This window comes from Euprymna scolopes, chromosome 5, assembly GCF_053919585.1.
Source record: "Euprymna scolopes isolate OS-2025 chromosome 5, ASM5391958v1, whole genome shotgun sequence".
Classification (NCBI taxonomy): domain Eukaryota; kingdom Metazoa; phylum Mollusca; class Cephalopoda; order Sepiida; family Sepiolidae; genus Euprymna; species Euprymna scolopes.
Window position 1 is genome coordinate 80301137 of NC_136486.1, and position 16011 is coordinate 80317147.

A 16011-nucleotide genomic window follows, 5' to 3' on the forward strand; every position below is an offset into this window, starting at 1 on the left:
TTATTTATTACCGCTTCCCGTCACGTGACCACTGTTTCCAATTTAGCGGTTTTTCTGCTAGATCTGGAGATTTCGTTTGCAATCTAGCGAGGAATTCTAGAAAATCTGGAGATAGTTGGCACCCATACAGCCGCAGTTTTAGACTAAAAAATACAGAAAAGCACTTGAAAATACTTTAACACATAAAATAAACTCATTCATGTAAGTAAAAAAAAAGTAGCATTTATTGCCTTTGGTAACAATTATTTATATATGTTTTGTTTTGTTTTTCACCTTTTTTTTCGGCTAACCATTCTTTAATCTTGCTATAAAATCGATTTTTCCAAGTACATTTTAGGTGGGGGATGCATGCCAACCTCTGAAGTGTAGTTTAAAATACAATCTAAGCAACCCCGCTTAATTTAGAAGTATTTAGTCAAAAATTGTAAAAAGCAAGAAACAACAGCAAAAAAAAAAAAACAAACTTATACCCATACAGGAGAATTTAATTATTTACCAACCTAAATACTTTTAACATGCTAAAACAAAGTCTTTTTGTAGTAATACACACGGACGAAAAAACGCTTTGGATAATCACAGATTTCAAGGTAGTTCTACTAAAATAGCCATATTTTTTAAACCAAAGCACTTCAAGTCTTCAAATTACTACTGTTTTGTTTGGAAATGAATATACTTTCAAATGAATTAATAAATATGAATGTACATTATATATTTTAAGAGTTTTAAGCAAATAAAGTGATAAAAATGTGAACGTCATAAAATGGCGTTTTCGGTAAGGTTTTGTAATGACCCCCCCCCTGTTTTCTAAAGGTCCGTACCATAACTGTATGAAGAATTTCGTCATGAAATTTGGGAACCAATCAGTAGAGGTGTTAATCTTAATACTGTCAAGTGTCCAAAATATTTTTGACCATTTCTTTTTTTGTCGTGTTAAAAATAAGACTTTAATATGACGAGTATCGAACATTTTGAAAAAAAAATTCTTCGGACACCCAGTAGTAAGTAAATCAATCTTTTTACTATCTTTATCAATTAAAAGTATTATTTTATGTTGAGTAGGACCGCGGTAATTGATAATTTAAAAGGACCTACCCGAAAAAAAATTGTTTCTATTTCTCGAATTTGGTCAAATGAAGTTAGTATTACTAGAAGCAGCAGCAGCACCAGCCTGTAGAATCAGCGATAGCACAGTGTAAACAAGCACGCGTTCTTTAATTTTTATTCAAGAACGAATTAAGAAAAAACATGAAAATATGAATATAAATGTTCTTATGTTTAATTAGAGCTATTTTGTTATCAGAATAACATTAGTTTAGAACTCTTCGGTTTTCAGAATGTATAATAACAACAATCCCAACCAATTCGGCATTATGAATCTGTTGCAATTTCTCACATTTCTCGTCAAATTTAAAAACATGGTTAAAAAAACAAAATAAACTTTTGTAGATATATAGCTTGCATGCACTTTTATTCTTTAAATTAGTTTTGAACAGCAAATTAAAACAATGTTTTACTGCGAACAGCCACAAATGTTTTTTTTTCAAAATCAAAATAAGTATCAAAATCTCGTTTATACATAGATTCGAAAAAGTTGTCAAAAAACAAATATATAACAAATAAATGTTATCAAAGGCAAGATAAGTTACTTTTCTACCTAACTGGATAATTTTCTAGTGTTTTTATTTAATGTAACATGTTTATTCAGCTCGAAAAACGTACAGTGTTTACCGATGTATTGGAAAATTAAAAATGGCGCCCGGCCCGACTCTCTTTGACTCGGTAAGTTTGAGAAAAGGAGTTAAAAATAAAAAAAAACTATACAAAATACTGTTAAAAACTCACCGAATATATGTCAGCCAGTGTCACGGTAACATATATTGAGCGAGTTTCTAGCAGTATTTTGTCTACTTTTTTATTTTTAACTCTTTTCCACAAACTTACCGTTTCAAGAGAGTCGGGCGCCATTTTAAATTTTCCAAAACATCAGTAAACACTGTTTTCAAGCTGAATAAACATGTTACATTAAATAAAAACACTAAAAAATTATCCAGTTAGGTAGAAAAGTAACTTGCTTTTGATAACATTTATTTGTTATATATTTTTTTTTGACAACTTTTTCGAATCTATGTGTATAGTAATACAAACCCTCAAAATCTATATCAAATATTCTTGAAATTTTAAAAGAAGACACATCAAACTACAATTAGGAAGCTTTTTATTTCTTTATTTTTTTTTTTCTACTTATTAAGCGAAAGATATTTTTACAACCTGCTCCAGCGTAGTATAAACGGCCTATGGAATTAACACCTTCAACCTCGAAAATAGAAATCAACAAATTTATGGAATTTTCTTTGAAATTTCGCAACGCAGTTTCTTATTAAATTAAAACTAAATATAACATTTGCTGACTTATTTACCTGTCGAATACACACACACACACATAAATATATATATATGTATATATATATATATATATATATATATATATATATATAACTTTCTGTAAAATATTTATTTGAAATGGAAACGGCATTTTGCAGTTAGGACAACAAAACAAAAATGAAGTAACGGTTCATACTCCTAAAACACTCTTTAACCCTAACAATAACACTAAGTTCGAGTGGCAAGCCCCCCCCAATAAAATACCTCTGTAAGCCACATACAAGCATCTAAAACAAACAAACAAAAAATAGATCCTTCCTTAAAGAAAAATACACATAAAAATAAATTGGTTAACTGTCCTAAAATGCTAGAATGGCCAGGAAATGGTAAATTATTTTACATTAAATTTTTGTGAAACTAACCGCTCCCCCTTCTAATATTGTTTTTGTTAGCTTTGTCTCTGTCAAGTTTTCAGTATGTTCACACATAATTTTCCTTAGCCCCTACAATTAATTCAAAGTCCGAATGGCAACCCTCCCCATATTCTCATTGCATAGAAACCCTCTTAAAACTACACATAATCATCTTAAAAAAAAAAAAAAAAAAAAAGCATGCATATTTTCCCATAGAAAAAAAAAAACAGTTAATTGCCCTAAAATGCTAGAATGACCTATATTAGGAAATTATTTTACATTCAATTCTTAAATAATTTGTTTATCTTTCATTAAAGTTTTTCATGGCATTTTATACATAATTTCCTAAAAAGGTAGAATCACATTTTGGAGGGGTGGTCAGAAGGAGTTGAGTGGGGTTAAACAGAAGGTGTTAATCTACAATAATACCAAAGAAATATTGCAATATATTCATTTTTAAATGATCTTATGTTTAGATTTAAGTTTTTTGTACACAAAGCACATTACAATTCAACTTTGAGTTCTCCAACTTCTTTTCTGTTTATGGATACATGGCATTTTTAAGGAATTGCTGCATATTTATGCACATTTACTGCAGATTAATTGGAAACCATAAACTTTGGGAGATTTTCAGTTACATATTCTGATTCCTTGTACAAAAATACACTTATATGGTAAATTTCATTTCTTAGTCTTGTGTTTTAACAAAGATATGACATTTTTACTGAAAAAGTAGTGTAAAAAATGTGACGAAACGCATATGGTCTTAAAGAGGGAAAAATATCCAAACGTGTGAGGCACAAAAATAGCCATAACTTCCTTAATTTTAATCAGATTTTAAAAATTTAAAAAGATTCTTTCTTAGCTCATCAAGCTCTTTCTATGCATACCAATATTGAAATATTTCAAGCTATTTCAATTTTTTCATGTGTATTGCTACTTTTTGTAATTTTATTTTTCTAATTTCAAAATATGTTGCACCATTATTGTGATGTTTAATTTGCAGTATATTTCAATTTAACTTTTATTATAAAAAGTTTGAGTTTATGATTTGTTTCTTGCAAAAAAAAAAATACCCTCTCTGAAAAAAACAGGTAAAACTAGCTGATAAAATAAGTGACAGTCTGTTAATTTCCATGGTACTTAAGGGATTATTGAGTGATTTCAATCCATTTACAACCGTGATAACCCAGAAAGAAAAACCCATGACTTTTAGCCAATTCAAGGTAGCACTCAGAAGTTACGAAGAAACTGAAAAAATGATCACAGAACAAAACGAATCCACAAATATGAAATTTAAAAATACACACATAAAAACACCAGGAATAAAAACCGCAACTTTGCCAAAAACAATTTTCTCCTAAGAAAAGTACAAAAATCATTTGCTATAATTGTGGACGACCTAATCACAAGAGTTTCCAATGTAGATACAGGACTCAAAATGGCGACTACATTAAGAATGTAGAGAGCTCTGTTAGCGAACATACATTTTTATTTTCGTGTACATTTGATGCTTCAACAAACAATAATAATCTTGTCGATTGTGAGGCCACGGCACATGTGATTACAAAGGAATCTGATTTTATCAATTTTGATCCCAACTTTAAGCCACAAAATCATTTTGTAGAACTAGCTGATGGGAGTCGAGTCAATGATATCGTTTTGAAAAGAGGCAATGCGAAAATCTCGCTAAAGAACAATAAAGGTGAACAGTGTTTCTGTATTCTAGAAAACGCTCTTCTAATCCCAAAATTTAAGCAAAATATATTTTCTGTACAAGCTGCCACAAAACAAGGTGCAAATATAAACTTTAGCCCCAATAAATTAAAACTGATATACCCGAATGGAACTGTATTCGACATTAAAGAAAATGGAAGACTATATTATTTTAATAGCGTAGTCCCATCAAAAACCGCCTGCCATGATCTACAAACATGGCATAAAATTTTTGGACACTGCAATATTCCTGATATCAAAAAGTTGCTGGCTGTAGTTGATGTAATGAAAATACAAACATCAAAAAACTTCAACTGCAACGTCTGTACGCAAGGGAAAATGACAAACTATCAAAGCAAAATACGAGACAAAAAGGCCAAAAAAATCTTATCAATGGTGCATTGTGACTTGAACGGTCCCGTGGAACCGATGGCCAGAGAACATTATAGATATGTGTTGAATTTCGTAGATGACCATTCAGGTTTAATAATGGTTTACTTTTTAAAGAACAAATCTGATACCCTGCTAGCAACTAAAAAATATTTTGCCGACATGGCTCCCTACGGTGAAGTCAAGTGTATTCCCTCTGACAATGGTACGGAATTCACCAATAAAGACTTTGAACTTTTACTAATTAACCATAATATCAGGCATGAAACATCAACTCCTAGATCGCCACACCAAAACGGGACTGCTGAACGTGCGTGGCGGACACTTTTTAAAATGGCAAAATGCCTACTCATTGAATCCAAACTCCCTAAAAACCTCTGGACGTACGCACTTATGGTGGCAGCCTATATACGCAACAGGTGCTTTAACAACACACTATCTAAAACTCCATATGAATCTTTCTGTGGTAAAAAACCAAATTCAAGCAGAATGCATATATTTGGTTCAACTTGCTTCGCATATATAGATAAAAAGAGTAAATTGAATATTAAAGCCGACAGAGGTGTATTTCTTGGATACAATAAAAACAGTCCAGCCAATTTAGTATTTTTTCTCGAAAAAAATAAAATAAAAAGAATCTGATGTGTAAAATTCACAGACACGTTTAATTTTACAGACGAAACTCGTCATATGAAGAAGATGAAATTATATTTCCTCAAATAATTAAAACAAATGAAGACAATAAAAATGACGGAGACAAGAGTGTCCATGATGATGATAAAGTCAAAAGATATCCCAAAAGAAATAGAAGGCGACCCGATTTTTTTGTCGTCGACAATATAAAAGATTATCAAATCGACTATTGCTATTCAATGGAAGATGTGCCAAAAAGCTTTAACGAAGCAATTAATTCAGGACATTGTGATGAATGGAAAATTGCCATGAAAAAAGAAATAGATGCCTTAACCGAAAATGATACCTATACGGTAGTGCCTCTCCCAAAAGATAAACATGTTATTTCTACCAGATGGGTCTTTACAAAAAAGACTACAGCATCAGCCGTAGAACAGTACAAAGCTAGATTTGTTGCTAAAGGGTACTCTCAGATTTACGGTATTCAATATTTTTCTACGTTTTCACCGACCACAAACCTAACGACAATCAGAATTTTATTGCAAATTGCATCACAATATGACCTAAACATCCATCAAATGGATGTAAAAAATGCTTATTTGAATACCCCAATAGACTGTGAAATTTATATTACTCCTCCAAAGGGATTTATAATGAAAAATAAAAATAGCATGTGGCGACTTAACAAGTCATTATATGGTCTAAAGCAAAGTGCTCAGTGTTGAAATACAGTATTTCATGATTATATTATTAAACAACAATTTAGACAATGCACTGTAGACTCCTGTTTATATACCCAACACAAAGACGATAAACTACGGATTTTGCTTTTGTGGGTCGATGATATTTTTATCTCATCAAATTGTGACATAATGTTAACCGATGTTAAGAACAAATTAAGTAAAAGATTCAAAATGACCGATCTTGGCAAAATATCCTGGTTTCTAGGAATAGAATTTACTCAAAGCAAAGGACTTGTTACGATGACTCAATCGAGATACATCGACAAAATACTATTAAAATTTAGAATGGGAGAGTGCAAGAAACGCTCTACACCGGTCGAAAATGATATTAATAAAAATATACACACAGAATCTGAAATAATAAATGACACACAATATCGCCAAATTATAGGTAGTCTTATATATTTATGACTGCAACCAGGCTCGACATATGCTATACAATAACAAAACTGTCAGAAAAATTAACACAACCGACAATTAAGGATTTAAACAGAGCTAAACAAGTCCTGCGTTATTTAAAAGAAAGTAAAGAACAGAAGTTAGTATTTAGAAAATCAAGAAATCCCCTAAAATTAGAAGGTTTTTCGGATTCAGACTGGGGAAACAACGAAGATCGCAGGAGTATATCTAGATATTGTTTCAGACTCTCAGAAAATGGGCCTATTATTTCATGGAAATCTAAAAAGCAACAGATTGTCATTTATAACTTCACCAGACATTTTTAAAGAATTTGCAGTCGTTTCGGCTCTTATAATATATTATAAGAGCCGAAACGACTGCAAATTCTTCAGTAATAGTGTCGGCTTCCATTCGTTTTAGAGTTCAGTGTATAAAGAAATAATGTCATTAAACTGTAAGCAGCAGATAAAATCTCATTGAAGACCATGGCTTTTTTCTTGGGAGGTTGCTCTTTCTAGTTTTTGTTGAATGAATCTGGAGCCATGCTGATCTTGTGAAAATTCTACAACATGGTTGACAAGAGATTTGGAATTTGGTTATTTCGGAAGTCCTCCAATAAACGGCTCCTTCCAGAAGCTTCTTTGGACAAGCTAGCACTTCTGTGAGTCCTGTTAAACAGTGCAGTACCAGTAAGCAAACCTCCACCAGGTGTAATTGGCCCATTTCGAAATCTGGTTTCAGCACCCAGTGCAGCTGAAACCAACCTGCCCGTGTTACTTAAGCCTATTGAGAGGTTGGATGTGGAGCCAGATAGAGACGGTGGAGGAGTAACTGACTGACCCGGTTGCACCAGTCCCATTGGTCCAGCTGGAGTACCAGACATGCCTCCAATGGAACTATAATACCGGTTAAATAACATTGAAGTTGGCTGTTGCCTTTTAAAATCTAATGAATCACGACGTTGGCTATTTAACCAAGAACCAATTGCACCTGGTGCAGAACCACCCAAATTGGCAGTCGGTCCATTGTAATTATTTTGCTGTTGTGCTGAAAGACCCAGATTGGCACTAATAGGTGTGAATAAACTGGATGTTACTTGTGTATAACCAGGCAAAGTACTTGAAGGTGTGTAACCACCACCACCACCCCCTCCACCAAATGTATTGTTTTGTTGAGGCGTGGCACTGTTACTGGAGTAGATAACAGGAGGAGTTTGAGCTTGTTGAGTCTGGGTTGTTAATAGGCGCAAAGGATTGTTTCCGATGGAATTTGCATTGCCTTGTTGATTTCCAGTGTTAACCAAAACGGGGGTAGGGGAAACTAGCCTTATAGGAGTACCAATACCACATGGATTACCCATGACCAACTGGCCATTTTGGTCATAATAGGCAGTAGCCAAAAACTGATAACTTGCAGCATTTTGTGTTTGAAGAGCTGAAGCTGGAATATTTTCATTCTGTTGTTGCGGAGTGACTGGTCGACCCAACTGACCACGCAAAAGCTGTTGCTGTTGTTGCTGAGTGAGAGCTGCAGCCGATTGTGGAGCCCCCGGATGAGGTTGTTGTCCCTGCTGTTGTATTAAATTCGCTGGATAAAGTCCCCAAGGAGTTGGTAAACTGTAATATTGAGGATGAATCACAGCAGGACCTGCAATCTGAATCCCCATAACTGCATAAGGATCCTGTTGTGAAGCGGCTGAGCTTACTACGTAAGAATTTGGAGATGTGTTCGTGGCGGGAGTAGGAGGAGGAGGAGTCAAGCCTAACTGCTGCTGTTGAGCTGCTAATGCATATTACTGCTGCGTAAGAACTGCAATTGGCTGTTGTTGACACTGCAATAGTTGAGTATAGTCCATATTGAAATTCGGACTATCCATTGATGGCATTAAATGATTTGGATAATCAATATGTACAGGATCAATTGCAACAGGTTCAAAAGGGTTCGGATCAATTTGAAATCCTTGTTGAGTCAAGGTGTGGAGAAAGAAGTGGCTTACCGTTTAAGTGGCTGCGCGTTTGTGCCTGCAGAGCACAAATTGAGAATCAAGATAGCACTCGCAGGCTTTTATGTGGAAAAAAGTCTTGTGGAATCTCGGAGAATCTTGTACCCTGGTTCCATAAATAACGAGGAAAGGAAAGCGGGAGGACAGACGATTTTTAGTCACTAAAGTGAACGGACGTGTGTAATAGAAGTGGTAGAAGAAAAGAGTGTGGTGAACGAAACAAACAACGACTCGGTTGAAAGTAGAGTTGTAACGAACACACAAGGACTGCTGGGCTTCAAGAAAATCCGCTTCCGCTTTCATCAGCTTTTGGCTATCCACTAGGATAATAGGTTGATTCAGTTTGGCATCTTCTGTGGGCGAGTTTTGACAGCTTCCACGATAACCATCATCTTCGTCCAATCCATTCTGAAGAATTCCATTCGTCTGTAAAGTATCTTTGTTCTCAATATCATTCCGATCTCCATCACCCCTCTCAAATGGAGATGGAGTCTTACTATTCTTTTCCGCATTTTCCATCGAAGAATCAGGTGCAACATAGTTTTTTAATCGATTAAGCCGTGGATCCATGTCTTTTCTAGCAGTTGGTGAGCTACTTAATACATATTCCACCATGTTAACTCCAAGAGCGTTGGTTTCCGAACGTGAAGACAATACACTGTTTACTTCATTATTAGGAAAGCTGCCAGCTCTCCTTTGAACAACGGTAAATGGTTGTGATACCCCATGTTCTGCTGTACTCCAGGTGTAATCACGAGGGGTCCAAGGATTGCTGGAAAATATACCTTTATTTCCATCAGGATTTTTGTTACCATCATCAACATCCCATAATATTTTATGTGAATTCATCTTGGAAACTCTCCCTTGTGTCATATACGGTGGTGCCATTGGACCAGCATCTTATGGATATTGCATCACTTCTCTTTGTTGACCAAGGCTGAGCACATGGAACTCCCTTTCCAAATCCTGAACAGCTATCCCACGATCCTGCTCAATGATGCTGTCGTCGCCAAGTGCCCATCGTTTGTTGCTGTAACTAGCGAGTTCGGCGTCCGTCTGTGGTCGCTGGAAGAAATAGCCGACCCTCGCGTCGTCTTGGGATCGGGTAAGCGCAACTGCGTGCTGTCTAAAGGCCACCATGTCTTGACCACCGCCTCCGCCACCGTTTGTCAACATTCCCCGATTGGTGTTCCAGGCAACTTCAGACATCCTTAGAACGGGCATCTAGTTTTCATTATACAAGAGTACACAGTTGTGATGACATTGGATAAAGATAGCACTGTATAACAACCAATTCACAACATGGTGAACGACATTTCCCAGGCGCAATGCATTCTGGGTACCATGTGCTGAGGCAAGGGCCGCAAAATAAAACACGTCAGAAGTGTAAGCCATGTTTAGTTTCATAAAAGTTTCCGATAGTTCGTTGTTCTAAACAAGTTTTGAGAGATGACTGGTTTGCAGTAGACAACAGTTTCCGATGGTTCGTTGTTCTAAACAAGTTTTGAGAGGTGACTTGTTTGGAGTAGACAGTTCCACAGAGCAAAATATTCTTACCGTGTCGAGACGGGGGATAAAAAAAACATGTGAAATTGCTCCAGAAAAGGTTTAATATGTATGAAGCAATTCTGGTTTCTGGTAGCAGAACGTGAATTAATTCGATTTGTCAGTTCCTAGCAGCATCGTTTATAAATAGAATCGTCCTACTGTGTGGGATCATACCCCATTACAAGTCCAAAATATTGCAACAGCCTTCTGGGGAGCTAACCGCTTCAGTATAATTCCAGAAACATATAGTGAGAAAACACGGAACATTTTATATATTGAATATACTATATTTATAATTTATAATTTTTTTATGGTAGGAAGTTAAAATATGGATTTTTTTTGTCGGGGTGGAGGGGGTGTGAATTAGCAATTTTTGAAAATTTCAGACGATAAAAGTTAAAAATCTAGCGATTTTCTGGAGATTTCTTTCTCCTGATCTTGCGGGTTTTTTTAAATCTCAGTTGCCAACACTGCATGTGATATCACTAAAAGGATATTTTGGTCTCACCACTACAAGCTTAATGTAAACAGAATGTGTTTACAATATCGGTAAATTTTCAATGGGTTTAATCACATGATTATTGATAATGTAACCATGTAATTGAAATTTAATTTAAATTAACGACACGTGGTCGCTTTCCTATCAAATATTCATCGAAAAATGGTAGGTACAGACAAAATGAATGCTGACGCTCAAAGTGTATAAACATTTTGACCTCTCCCTGTACTTAAAAATTCACCAAAAATCAGGAAATTAACCAATTTTAATGAAAATTTCAGTATTTATCAAATAATGATCGCAGAATATAATGAATTATTTTTACTTAACTCTTAGTGAAAATGTTTTATTTTGTTTAAACAAAAAATACCTTTACTAAAGTTATGGTTTTCAGTAGTAAATAAAAAACGCAAGAATTTATTTTTGCTTTTTTTATATAAATAAAGCATCGTAATTTGTAAACAATAAAAAATAATTTTTACAGGAACATTACGAAAAAAGCCCCTAAAGTCCGTATTAATGAATTTGATATAACTCGAAGAAAAATGAATTTCTCTCATACTATTCAGGAAATTAAAGATTCAATTAGATTCTTATTTCAGTCACCTAAATTATTTAGGGTAAAATGAGTTTAGGAATTTATAGCCAAACCTAAATATTTTTTTTGTTTTCTTAAAAAAAATAGCATTAATACAGTAAGTTAGGTAAAATTTGCATAGAATGCTCTGCTTTACGGTTGTTGTAAAAATGGAACGGAAATTTGAATTTCGTTCCCTTTTAAATTCGGTACATTTTTACATTACGTCCAACTCATCGTTCACATTCGACACGTCAACTTTTATAGCTTTTCGGGTATGCTGACAAGGTTAGGGGTGTGTCTATTCCGAAAGCCGTTCTTAACATGGGTAGATTGGAGTGTTTATTCGTTGTAAACATACCCGGCAACCTATAAATGTCGACATTTCCAATGTGAATGGTAAGCTGGACTTATGTAAAAAATAACAAAAAGATATACCAAACTGACTTTTTCGTTTAAAAATGGAATTATTTCCCTTTCGTTATAAACTTTTTTTTTTTTTATATTTTGTGTTTTATATACATAAAGTACAATTGTTGAATGTTACTGTTTTGATTATATTCGTTTGGGGGGGGGCATAATTAAAAAATTAAGAAAGATTAGAACATAGCGAAATTTAAGTTTCCGTTCCATTTTTACAACAACCGTAAAACAGTGCATACTCAGCAAGTTTTATCGTAATTTATAAGCATAAATTTGAAACACTAAATCAACATTTTTTTTTTCTCATAATTAATGATAGAAGTATTTTTCTGTTTATTTTCTGAACATCTGTTAAAAAAAATAATTTTTACATTCTCTTGAAAAAAAAGAATCAAACTTTTCTCTACTTTCACCTGACTATTTACAGGGTTCATGTAAAGCATTCATTTGTTCTTTTTATAATAAAAATTCCGTTTTAAAAGAGAAACGTTTACTGCAAAATTTCTTTAAAAAAAAAAGTGCAAGTTTTCCTGAAAAAAAAACTTTCACCTAACAATTTATGGTAAAAAATTAATCTTTTTTGCGGGAAAAAATAGCAACTTTTATTGATTAAAAAAATTGCAAAAAATAATAAAAGTAAATAAACGAACAAAATGCAATTTTTTTGAGGAATGTGTTCCGTTTTAACAAACTGAGCCACAGCAACATGTGGCCGGGTACAGCTAGTATATATATATGTATATATATATATATATTATATATATAATATATATATATATTAAATATATGTATATATATTTATATTATATATATACAATATATATATGTATAATATATATATGTATATAATATGTATATAATATGTATATAATATATAAGAATTATATAATATATATATGTATATAATGTGTATAATATATATATATGTAATATATTTATATATAATATATGATGTATATATATATGTAATATATATAATATATATGTAAAGTATTTATATATAATATATATGTAAAGTATTTATATATAATATATATGTAAAGTATTTATATATAATATATATATATATTATATATATATATATATATAATATATATAATATATATATAATATATATAATATATATATGTAATATAATATATATATATTATATATACAATATATATATGTAATATATATATAATATATATATGTAATATAATATATATATATTATATATACTATATATATATTATATATAATATATATATGTAATATATATAATATATATATGTAATATAATATATATATTATATATACTATATATATATTATATATACTATATATATATTATATATACTATATATATAATATATGTACTATATATATATATATATAATGTATAATATATATAATGTATAATGCATATATAATGTATAATATATATAATGTATAATGCATATATAATGTATAATATATATAATATATTTATTATATATATATGTATATAATTTATGTATAATATATATAGTATATTCATTATATATATATGTATATAATTTATATAATATATATATGTAATATAATATATATATATATATATATAATATATATACTATATATATATAATGTATAATACATATATAACGTATAATATATATATAATATATTTATTATATATATATGTATATGATTTATATAATTATATATATATGTATATAATTTGTATAATGTATAATATATATATAATATATTTATTATATATATACTTTATGTATATAATATATTTATTATATCTATACATAATTCATATATATATTTATTATATATATAATATATTTTATATAATATATATAATTTATATATACACACATATACACAATATAAATGCATATGTATGTATATACAAACACACACACAATATATATATATATATATATACGCCCACAATATAGTTATATATATATATATATATATATACAAGCACACACAATATATGTATATATATATATATATATATATACAAGCACACACAATATATGTATATATATATATATATATATATATATATACAAACACACAATATATCTATCTATATATATATATATATATATATATATATATATATATATATATATACTTTTTAAATGGTATGTTCAGACTCTAACACACTTTGACCATTTGATAATAATAAGACAATAATTTATTTGTAATTTTATGCAAATAATACTTAAATATAATGTGACTTTTTTTATGTGACACTGTATTCTGCAGATTTCACATCACCCAAATGTATAAGAAATGTATAAATGTTGCGGGAGAAAGAAATATACTTTTTTCTTATTTTTTGAAAATATTGGCTTTTTTTTTTTGGCTTTTTTTTTTAAGCAGTTTGGCCTTAAAACATCAGCTTGTTTCAGAATGGGGGATTGTTTTACTTGAACATTCTATTAGAAACTAAGCACCCCATAAAATCTATGAATATTGACGTTTTTTTTATAATCTAGTGTTCATTTGCAAAAAAAATTTAAAATGACAAAAAGAAAAATATAAGGAGAGTGTATTGTTTACTTCCACTGTCCTGCCTTTTATTTGTTGTATATACATATGAGAAAGTCATTAAATTACAGTGTTAAAGGATTACAAGAAGAAATTCTTTGAAGGCATTAAAAATGTTTTCTTATTAAATATTATTACACAAGAAATCATTTCAAGTTAAAATACACACTTTAATTATGTAAACATTAGTTGAAGAATTACAAATTATGCAAAAACAATGGCCATATAAATTTCACTTAATTTAAAAAGTGAAACACTGCAATCCAAAACTGAACCAGAAAATGAAACAAGAATTTTCTTCATTATTCTAGATAGTGGTACCTGTAAGGTTTACGTTAAGCAAGCTGGTTTTCCAATCCGACAGCGTGTCGCCATGAACGAGTGTAAACAAATAATGGCGATTCGATTCACCTGTCCTTTTATAAGGGGGATAACTCCACTGATGCAAAGTCCGAGCGAAAGGGAGATAACTCCTTTCTGGCCTCTACAGTACCTTGCAGGAATTAATAACTGGCTCATAGAATACTTCTAACATGTATCATAAATGATGTTTCTGATGAAGATTTCGTGCAAATTGTTTTCATTTTTTGCTTCAAGTTTTCATTTTTTACTCATTTTGTTTTCCATTTTGCATCACAGGATTTAGTGTTTTAGGTAAAGTAATATTAAGACGGTCATTATTGGATAATTGGTATTTCTTCAACTATTGTTTACTTATTTAAACCATGTATTTCTCAATATAAAATGTGTATTTCTCAATGGATTTTAACTTGAAATGATTCCTTGTGTAATAATATTTTTAATATATGCAGTTTTTTTTTTCGCAATTCACTCAAATGGTAATTTGACTTTGCCTATATTTTTTCATCCTGTTTTTGTTTTGTTGGCTCTTGTTAAAAAAACCCATTACATTTTACCATTTTTAAATTTAATCACCATTTTTCTATTTTAGGTTTGGAGGATAATTTTTTATTCTCATTTTTTGAAGAACTCCATTCTGAACAAAGGGAGACAAATAACTTTAACTTTTAATGATCATTTTGATTTATTACGAAAGTTTAATTTAGTAAGCAAAAAAGTTGTTTTATTTTTTTATTTTTTTTTTACATACACTTTCAAATAATCACTTTTATTCATTTCGAAATTTTCTTTTCTTAGACTGCTTATTAAAAAAATGTCATACATTTTCAAAAACGTTTTTTTGAAGTCGAACATCTATATATATAAAACATCTATATATATATATATAAAATGTATATGTATAAAAGGCAAATGCGGCGCGCGCATTTTTGTATGTCTCGAAAAGTCTTTTTTCGACGACGGTCGGGGGGGGGGGTTACTATCGCTTAGAAGTGTTTATATACCCCCTAGATAATAATATCTATGATTTGGGAACGCGGGTCGTGTCTAGATTTATTTACGGCGATTTTTACAAAATTCTTGCTATTTCAGCCTGTCTTGTGTTCGTTCGGCTTTTTTGTATAAAACCGAAGCCAATTCAAAGCTAAGGATTGTTCCCGGCAATCGCACCGGGGGAACGTCCAATAGCAATCAGCTTTGATCAATGTGGGGGCAAATTCCTTATATCAGACAATTGCTATTCAATTTGGATAATCCTTTTTTATGGGGAGCTGGTCCCCCCCCCCCCAACATCTTGCGGAAACAACCAGCCAAAGTTGGGTAAACAAACCCAAAAGTTGCCCCTCAGCAAAAGTTAACTCAGCATTTTCTATTTGACCTCATTAATG

General features: G+C 31.3%; 2 protein-coding genes and 1 pseudogene across 4 annotated transcripts in view; 1 reads left to right on the plus strand and 2 right to left on the minus strand.

The window, feature by feature from the left end:
* Positions 1 to 16011, minus strand: part of LOC145276878 (protein canopy homolog 2-like) — a 318296-nt gene that overhangs the window by 193273 nt on the left and 109012 nt on the right. The gene's annotated exons all lie outside the window — the stretch shown is intronic.
* LOC145276877 (uncharacterized) overlaps positions 1 to 16011 on the plus strand; it is a 244398-nt gene that overhangs the window by 51912 nt on the left and 176475 nt on the right. The window lies entirely within an intron of this gene.
* LOC145277062 (pumilio homolog 2-like) lies at positions 7065 to 9566 on the minus strand (annotated as a pseudogene).